Raw genomic sequence first — 10,391 nt, forward strand, 5'->3', positions numbered from 1 at the left:
CTCTTCGCATGAGGTGGCCAAAGTACTGGAGTTTCAGCTTTAGCATCATTCCTTCCAAAGAAATGCCAGGGCTGATCTCCTTCAGAATGTACTGGTTGGATCTCCTTGCAGTCCAAGGGACTCTCAAGAGTCTTCTCCAACACCACAGTTCAAAAGCATCAATTCTTCAGTGCTCAGCCTTCTTCACAGACCAACTCTCACATCCATACATGACCACAGGAAACCACAGCCTTGATTAGACGGACCTTTGTTGGCAAAGTAATGTCTCTGCTTTTGAATATGCTATCTAGGTTGGTCATAACTTTCCTTCCAAGGAGTAAGCGTCTTTTAATTTCATGGCTACAGTCACTATCTGTAGTGATTTTGGAGCCCAGAAAAATAAAGTCTGACACTGTTTCCACTGTTTCCCCATCTATTTCCCATGAAGTGATGGGACTGGATGCCATGATCTTCGTTTTCTGAATGTTGAGCTTTAAGCCAACTTCTTCACTCTCCACTTTCACTTTCATCAAGAGGCTTTTGAGTTCCTCTTCACTTTCTGCCATAAGGGTGGTGTCATCTGCATATCTGAGGTTATTGATATTTCTCCCAGCAATCTTAATTCCAGCTTGTGTTTCTTCCAGTCCAGCGTTTCTCATGATGTACTCTGCATAGAAGTTAAATAAATAGGGTGACAATATACAGCCTTGACGTACTCCTTTTCCTATTTGGAACCAGTCTGTTGTTCCATGTCCAGTTCTAACTGTGGCTTCCTGACCTGCATACAAATTTCTCCAGAGGCAGATCAGGTGGTCTGGTATCCCCATCTCTTTCAGAATTTTCCACAGTTGATTGTGATCCACACAGTCAAAGGCTTTGGCATAGTCAATAAAGCAGAAATAGATGCTTTTCTGGAACTCTCTTGCTTTTTCCATGATCCAGTGGATGTTGGCAATTTGATCTCTGGTTCCTCTGCCTTTTCTAAAACCAGCTTGAACATCAGGAAGTTCACGGTTCACATATTGCTGAAGCCTGGCTTGGAGAATTTTGAGCATTACTTTCCTAGCGTGTGAGATGAGTGCAATTGTGCAGTAGTTTGAGCATTCTTTGGCATTGCCTTTCTTTGGGATTGGAATGAAAACGGACCTTTTCTAGTCCTGTGGCCACTGCTGAGTTTTCCAAATTTGCTGGCATATTGAGTGCTGCACTTTCACAGCATCATCTTTCAGGATTTGGAATAGCTCAACTGGAATTCCATCACCTCCACTAGCTTTGTTCTTAGTGATGCTTTCTAAGGCCCACTTGACTTCACATTCCAGCATGTCTGGCTCTAGGTCAGTGATCACACCATCGTGATTATCTGGGTCATGAAGATCTTTTTTGTACAGTTCTTCTGTGTATTCTTGCCATCTCTTGAGGTTAATATCTTCTGCTTCTGTTGGTCCATACAATTTCTGTCCTTTATCGAGCCCATCTTGGAATGAAATGTTCTTTTGGTATCTCTGATTTTCTTGAAGAGATCCCTAGTCTTTCCCATTCTGTTGTTTTCCTCTATTTCTTTGCATTGATCGCTGAAGAAGGCTTTCTTATATCTTCTTGCTATTCTTTGGAACTCTGCATTCAGAAGCTTATATCTTTCCTGTTCTCCTTTGCTTTTCGCTTCTCTTCTTTTCACAGCTATTTGGAAGGCCTCCCCAGACAGCCATTTTGCTTTTTTGCACTTCTTTTCCACGCGGATGGTCTTGATCCCTGTCTCCTGTACAATGTCACGAACCTCATTCCATAGTTCATCAGGCACTCTGCCTATCAGATCTAGGCCCTTAAATCTATTTCTCACTTCCACTGGATAATCATAAGGGATTTGATTTAGGTCATACCTGAATGGTCTAGTGGTTTTCCCTACTTTCTTCAATTTAAGTCTGAATTTGGCAATAAGGAGTTCATGGTCTGAGCCACAGTCAGCTCCTGGTCTTGTTTTTGCTGACTGTATAGAGCTTTTCCATCTTTGGCTGCAAACAATATAATCAATCTGATTTCGGTGTTGACCATCTGGTGATGTCCATGTATAGAGTCTTCTCTTGTGTTGTTGGAAGACGGTGTTTGTTATGACCAGTGCATTTTCTTGGCAAAACTTTATTCCAAGGACAAATTTGCCTGTTACTCCAGGTATTTCTTGACTTCCTACTTTTGCATTCCAGTCCCCTATAATGAAAAGGACATCTTTTTTGGGTGTTAGTTCTAAAAGGCCTTGTAGGTCTTTATAGAACCATTCAACTTCAGCTTCTTCGGCGTTACTGGTTGGGGCACAGACTTGGATTACTGTGATACTGAATGGTTTGCCTTGGAAACGAACAGAGACCATTCTGTCATTTTTGAGATTGCATCCAAATACTGCGTTTCGGACTCTTTTGTTGACCATGATGACCACTCCATTTCTTCTGAGGGATTCTTGCCCGCAGTAGTAGATATAATGGTCATCTGAGTTAAATTCACCCATTCCAGTCCATTTCAGTTTGCTGATTCCTAGAATGTCGACATTCACTCTTGCCATCTCTTGTTTGACCACTTCCAATTTGCCTTGATTCATGGACCTGACATTCCAGGTTCCTGTGCAATATTGCTCTTTATAGCATCGGACCTTGCTTCTATCACCAGTCACATCCACAGCTGGGTATTCTTTTTGCTTTGGCTCCATCCCTTCATTCTTTCTGGAGTTATTTCTCCACTGATCTCCAGTAGCATATTGGACACCTACTGACCTGGGGAGTTTCTCTTTCAATATCCTATCATTTTGCCTTTTCATACTGTTGCTACAAATGGTATTATTTCACTCTTTTTTGCAGCTGAGTAATGGTTCGCCTTGTAATACATACTACATCTTCTTTATCCATTCATCTAGACAGACATTCATTCATGATAGACATTTCGGTTGATTCCATGTCTTGGCTATCTAGACAGACATATCCATTCATCCATGATAGACATTTAGGTTGATTCCATGTCTTGGCTATTGTAAATAATGTTGCTATGAAAACTGAGGTGCACATATCTTTTTAAATGATCATCTTCTCCAGATATATGCCCAGGAATGGAATTGCCAGATCATATGGCAACACTATGTTTAGTTTTTTAAGGAACTTCCATCCTATTCTTCATAGTGGCTATACCAATTTACATTCCCACTGACAGACTAGTAGAGTTCCCCTTTCTCCACACCCTCTCCAGAATTTATTATTTATAGACTTATCAAAGATAGCCATTCTGACTGGTGTGAGGTGATACCTAATTATAGTTTTGATTTGCATTTGTCTAATAGTTTCCAATGTTGAGCATCTTTTCATGTGCCCTTTGGCCATCTGTGGACTTTAAGGTGGCACAATGGTAAAGAACACGCCTCCAAGGCAGGAGATGCAGGGGACATGGATTCAACTCTGGGTCAGGGAAGATCCTCTGGAGGAGGAAATGGCAACCCATTTCAGTATTCTTGCCTGGGGAATCCCATTGATAGAAGACCCTGCCAGCTGTAGTTCACAGTGTCACAAAGAGTTGGACATGACTGAGCAACTGAGCACACATTCACTGGCCATCTGTAAGTCTTCTTTGGAGAAATATGTATTCAGGTCATCGGTCATTTTTTGATTGCACTGTTTGTTTTTGATGTTGAGCTGCATGAGCTGTTTGTACACTTTAGAAATTAAGCTCTTGTTGGTCACAATATTGTCAGATATTTTCTCCCTCTCTGAAGGTTGTCTTTCTGTTTTGTGTGTGGTGTCCTTTGCCATGCAAAAGATTATAAGCTTGATTAGATCTCATTTGCTTAGTTTTGCTTTTTTCTATTGCCTGGCAGACTGACTGAAGAAAACATTGGTATAATTTATGTCAGAGAATGTTTTATCTATGTTCTCTTCTAGGAGTTTAAAATATCCTATCTTGTATATGTCTTTAACCATTTTGAATTTATTTTTGTGTATGGTGTGAGGATGTGTTCTAAATTCATTAATTTATGTGGGACTGTCCAACGTTCCCAACACCATTGCTTAAGAGACCGTCTTTTCTCCATTGTATATTCTTGCCCCCTTTGCCACAGATTAATTGACCGTTGATGCATGGGTTTATTTCTGGGCTCTTATTCTGTTCCATTGATCTATATGTGTATTTCTGTGCCAATATCATGCCAAAGATCCACTCTGCTTTACTGGAGCACTGTAGTATTATCTTAAGTATAAGAGAGTTATGACTCCAGCTTTGTTCTTTCTCCTCAGTATTGCTTTGGCAATTCTGTGTCTTTATGGTTCCATATGAATTTTAGGATTATTTTTTCTAGTTCTGTGAGAAGTATAAAAAGGGTAATTTGATAGACAGCACATTAAATATGTGTAGACTGTGGGCAATGTGGTCATTTTAGCAGTATTAAGTCTTCCAATCCAATAGCATGGGACATTATTCCATTTCTTTGAATCATCTTCAATTTCCCCTAATTATATTTTCAGAATGCCTTAAACATTTACAGAAATTCAACTCTATGCTGGTCATTATTTTTGATTCTAAAAGCTATGACACAGATGTTCACACAGGTGTTCACACCAACATCATGAACTGTATGTGCATACATGCATGTGCTGGGGAGTGAGGTGCAAAGATAAAACCTAATAAATAAAATAACCGTGCTTAATACATATATGGCTAGGTACTATATTATTAGATTAATCAGTGATATCTTTCCCCTACTTCAGATTTTGTGTTTTTTACTGATTACCCTTCAAGAAAGCAGAAAGGTCCACCCTTCATGTATTCAAGATAGGTATGAAACTGGAAGTAAAGAAGAGCTTGCCAGAATTTTTAACATTTGATTTGTAGATCCTAGACCCAGTGTGCATCATAGTGTTAATTGTAAAGCAAAAAGGGTCTTGGAAAAGCAAGAGGCAAACTGGGGTTAAACTTAAATTACAGTTTTTCTCAAGTTGGTGGGTACCCAGAACTATGGGCACTAACAGTGATGGGACAGTGACCCAAGGCTTCCAAGAGGGGTGGCCATGAGCAATGCAAGAACGAGTGACCTTTGTCACTGGTCACCAGCCTCAGCGGAGATTTTGTGACTGCAAGTATAGAATAGTGATGGTTTAGTCGCTAAGTCATGTCCAACTCTTGCGACCCCACAGACTGTAGATCACCATGTTCCTCTGTCCATGAAATGTCCCAGGCAGGAAAACACTGGAATGGGTTGCCACTTCTTTCTCCAGGGGATCTTCCTGACCCAGGAATCAAACCTGCATCTCCTAGTTGGCAGGCAGATTCTTTACCATTGCGCCACCAGGCTTCCCACAAATATGGTATGGGAACAGTTAAAAAGTGGCAAACAAGTAGATCACCACTGTTAAGCGTGGGTGATGGGAATATCAGCAGAGACAGTCATAATCACCAGAAGCATTCATTCATCCCCTGGGCACCAAGTAGGCCTCTCAGACTCTGGAGGGACACTAGGTTGGAAAGGAGAACCTACCACACAGAAGACAGGATTTTCTGTAAAGTTAGAAAGCTAAAGGGTGATGGCAAGTAAGTTCTAAAAAGAAATTAAGTTTTCACTTTCACTTATACTTTACACATCTTGGCTTACAGACTGTAATTAATACCTGCCTGGTTGTAAAATAATAAAAGTATGTGTGAAGTACATAACATGAAAGACAAAGGTGTGATTAATATGTCATTTAATGACATGAAAAGTGACATTTGAGAAACCTGAAAGATGACCAAAGGCTTCCTTAGTGAGAACAGCACATGCAAACGTAGATATAGCTCTAATATCATGCTTTGACCTTGGTACCATCAGCAATCGATTAGTGTACAAATGGAATACAAACATTTACAAGCAACTGATTTTAGGAGATGTGGAGTAGAGAGATCAACATAAAATTCACCCAATGAGTAGGATAATATTCTTCAATCACAGTGGTTCTCCAAGTGTGGTTAAAGGACTCCTAGTGACTCCAGAAAACAATTTTTCAGGTGGTCCACAAGGTCAAATATATTTTTCTAATAATAATAAGGCATCATTTGCCTTTTTCACACTCTTCCTCTCACAGGAATGCAGTGGCAGTTTCCAGGGCCTACAAAACAGATGAGATCATAAAAGACTGAATGTAAAAACTGAGATGAGAACCTATCTTCTATGAAAGCAGACATTACAATTTACAAGAATGTAAAGCAATGCCACCCCCTCACCTTTTTGTTTTAAAATTATTATTTTTCATATTAATATCATATTTACAATAACATGAAATTAAATAAACTTTAAAAGGGTCTGAAGATATGTTTTAATTTCGAAGATGGTAATAAATACTGTTACATAAGAGCCCTCCAAACAAAAAATTTTGTTGTTTGCCCCAATAATTTTCAATACTATGAAAATGTTTGAGACTAAAAGCTGTGAGGATCTGTTTTGAAATCTTACATGGGCTCAGTGTATAGGCTTCAAACTTCTCAATACTGAGATAACTATTATGATAAAATGGAAAATGTGAATAATCAACATAGTCATTAACCACAACTGCAGAGTTGGTATATGGAAAGGATGCCAAAGCATTAATAGTGAAGATGGGTATAGAAGTGGTTGCTATAGGTTTAAAATGGAACTAAAGGATACTATAAATAGATTATTTTTTTTAAAGGAATCATGTGGTAAGCAGATATGCCTTTTATTAAAAGAAGCCTCACCAACATTATTTTTGTTAAGAAGAAGGAAAGAAAAATTTACACAACTAAACATCTGCAGATTAACTAGTACTTTATGCAAAAACAAAAAGGGAAGAACATTGTGTTTTTAGTGTCCAAAATGAATACTTTCTGGGATAAATTAAGATAGTCAAAAATTTTAGACTCAGTGACAAAAGAAGATGGGATGTTTTGAGAGAATAGCACTGAAACATATATATTACCATATGTAAAACAGACAGCCACTGGGAGTCTGACACATGATGCAGGGCAACCAAAGCCAGTGCCCTGTGACAACCTAGAAGGATGGGATGTGGAGGGAGGTGGGAGGCAAGTACAGGATGAAGAAATGGGATAATTAGGTATCTACACAGAATAAATAAAAGTGGACCATATCATCACACTAGGCAAAAAAAATAACACCAGGTGGATTATAGATTTACATGTTAAGACAAAACAACAAAAACCCTACAAAGCCTGCAGAGGATAACCTAGGAGATATAATCTTAGAAAATACCTAAAATACAACAGAAAAGCACTAACTACAAAGCAAAAATACAAAAAAAGAAAAAATCATCCACCTAAAACAGTCATCAAGGACAGCACGAAGAAAGTAAATAGACATCACAGAACAGAAAAGGGGTTTCAACATGTGAAATTGACGAAGGATTTATACTGAGGATCAACAAGAAAACACAGACAACACAATGAAGGAAGAAAACTGGGAAAAACACCTAAACAGACACTTCACAGCAAGAAATATCCAAATGGCCTATAAACATAAAAACAACCCAGAGGCCCAAAGTCAAATGGGTTTCAGTGTTAATATACTGTAACATAATGCATATAACGAGAACATTACACAGAAATGAAAGGTAAAAGCTAAACCTACATGCAATGGTCTGGACAAATTTCATAAACATGTTTTTTAGTCATACTAATACCATGCAAAATAATTCATACTGAAAAATTCTGCCATGTAAATTTCAAAACCAGACAAAACCAGACCATATATATGGTTTAGAGTTGAAAACACAGATTTTAAAATTCTGAAAGTAGGAAAATTCTTCCCATTTTATGGGTGAATTTCAAGAACCAGAGACCAAGTAAAGGCAAAGAACTCCCTGGTATTAAAAAAGAAAAACAAACAAACAAACAAAAAACAAAAAGCAAACAGTGTACTGGCATCAATGCCTCTATGATCACAGCTACTTAATAATGTACCCAGGATTATCTATGAGGGCAATAACTATTATAATTAATTTGTTTCTAGTTTCTACCATATTTTTACCATGCGCTGCAACCAAAAAATACTGATATTTACTGAAACAAGTACCAAAATACACACGGATGCATGCTGTCTTTTTCCTCAAACTCACACAAAAATGACCACAAAGATTCCTACACTCATCTTTCACAAGCAAATAAAAATGACAACTGGTATTTGAAAAGAATTAACATGATGAGGTACTTTACAGATACAGTTACTATCATTCTAAAACTTTTTAAAGACTCCTACCAATGATGTAGATTCAATGGCTTTGTTAAAGCTGAAAGAAGATTCTCTGTGACTTTCATAGCAATATCATATAGAGTCGAACAGAAAAGAGCAACCACAAAGGAATAATGTCTGTTGGTAACCTCAAAGAGATCCAAGGTACTGGAAGGCCTAATATTTAAAGTGTTTAAACCATTTCCTTTATTGACAGTATAGGCAAAGGTCAGGGCTATTTGAAACTCTTTCTTCTTCTTAGATCAAACATCTTAATTTGAGCATCATTAAAACACAGTCTTGTGTATTCATTAGGACACTTACTACCATTATTATGATCTGTTATGTCTATACTCATTATATTAACTACTCAAGTCCCTCCTTGGAGAAATAAAACCTGTGGTTTGTTGCTGTTAAGACAAAAATGATGAAAACATTACCACTTGGTAACACTTGTTCTGTGATGGTAATAAGATGGATTATATCAAGAGAGGCCTTGCTTTCTCTTGCCTTTTCCATAAATCTTGGGGCTACAAAAGTATCAGTAGACAGGTGACCAGGGCAACGTGTGTGATGCTGACAGTAGAAAAACACCTGCCTTTCCTTCTAACACCCATCACCCCAAGCCATGGCCCACAAGCTTAGTTTTGGAATCTTCATATGAATCCCTCCTTAGGTTATGCTCACATTCATCACTCAATGTCTATAAGGGCAACAATGTGTCTCCTGCACCATTTGAAATGTTATATTTATGACACATGGACTAGATGTTGATTCTGAATCTCATAAAATTTACTACTTAGAAATAAAAGAAAAATTACCTTGGAAATAACCTGTAAATGCATTACAAACCTTTCTTTAGTTGAAAAAAATGAACTGTATTTTTCCTTCCTTGTCTAGTGTTAGTCAGATCATATACGGAATAAATACAGCAAAGAAAGAGAATTACTAGAAGTGATTTTTTTTTTGGTCAGCTAAGAAAATCAACTGTCTTGGGGTTTCTCTCCTCTCTCTCCTTGGTTGCTTCTGTCAAATTTTATATAAAATGTATCACTAAAGTGAAATATATATATATTCTGTAAGAAAAGAAATATCTAAACTTTATGTGGTACTCTGATAATTATTTAGCTTGTATAATTTCTTGACATTTAAGGAAAATAAATACACTGAAATCTTACTCTGAGATAAGATGATTCACAATTGCACATATTTTACCTTAATTCAATTTCAGAATTTGTTCAAGGGAATTTAGTAATGAAAAGGATTCCACCAACCACAAGGAATGAAGGCTTTAAGCCCAAGAATGCTAGGTTAAAGAGGCTGTTTGGAACAATTTTCTCTTCAATATTTTTAGATTATCTATTTGAACTCCCTCATTTTCTTATATTTTCATATAATCTATTTTCCTTTCAAGAACATTTTTGTTTCATCTTTGCCTTCATTTCACATAGTGTGCATTTAGAAAAGAATCTGAAAAACCATGGATTAGGGATCAAAAAAAGCTCATAATTTTTTATTAAAAAAAAAGAATGTGGTGCTTTAAAGCATGACATTGATATGTAATTGATTTTTCTGTCCTTATATAATATATGCTAGCTTATAAACTTCCATGAATGAAAGTTTATCTGAAAACTGACCTTTAAATTTCAGAATTCTGTTTCTAAGCCCATGCTTAAAAAAAAAAATGAACATTTGCCTGTTGGTTCAACTATATGTATTTTAGTACACTGCTTAGTCATATTTTTCTTTGGGAGCTTAAGAGTGTACTCAGGCCTGCCGAGAAGAGTGTCATTAGTCTGAGAATGGCAGAAATGATTCATGATACAAAATTTGGAACACTCCAAACACATTTCACCTGTGGGTAAAGTTGTTGCAGAATATTTTTCATGATAGACACACGTTGTCTTTAATTAAAGACTATTTTAAACTGACAGTATATAATCATTCAAGTACGTACATTTTCCCCAAAAAACATTGAAAGAGTGATTTATTACACTGTATCTTCAACTGTAATAAATAGCCCATTAGATATTCAATTTGCTTTAGCACAATTACAATTAAGGCATAAAGACTAAACTAATCAGACCAGACACAATTCACATCCAAAAGGGAACCAACCAGAATTTGGAACCACAGAATGCATTTTAAAGGCTTTGGCATGTTACTGGATGCTTGGGGCTGGTGCACTGGGACAACCCAGAGGGATGGTACG

Source organism: Bison bison, unplaced genomic scaffold, assembly GCF_000754665.1.
Source record: "Bison bison bison isolate TAMUID 2011002044 unplaced genomic scaffold, Bison_UMD1.0 scf7180017864517, whole genome shotgun sequence".
NCBI classification, from domain to species: domain Eukaryota; kingdom Metazoa; phylum Chordata; class Mammalia; order Artiodactyla; family Bovidae; genus Bison; species Bison bison.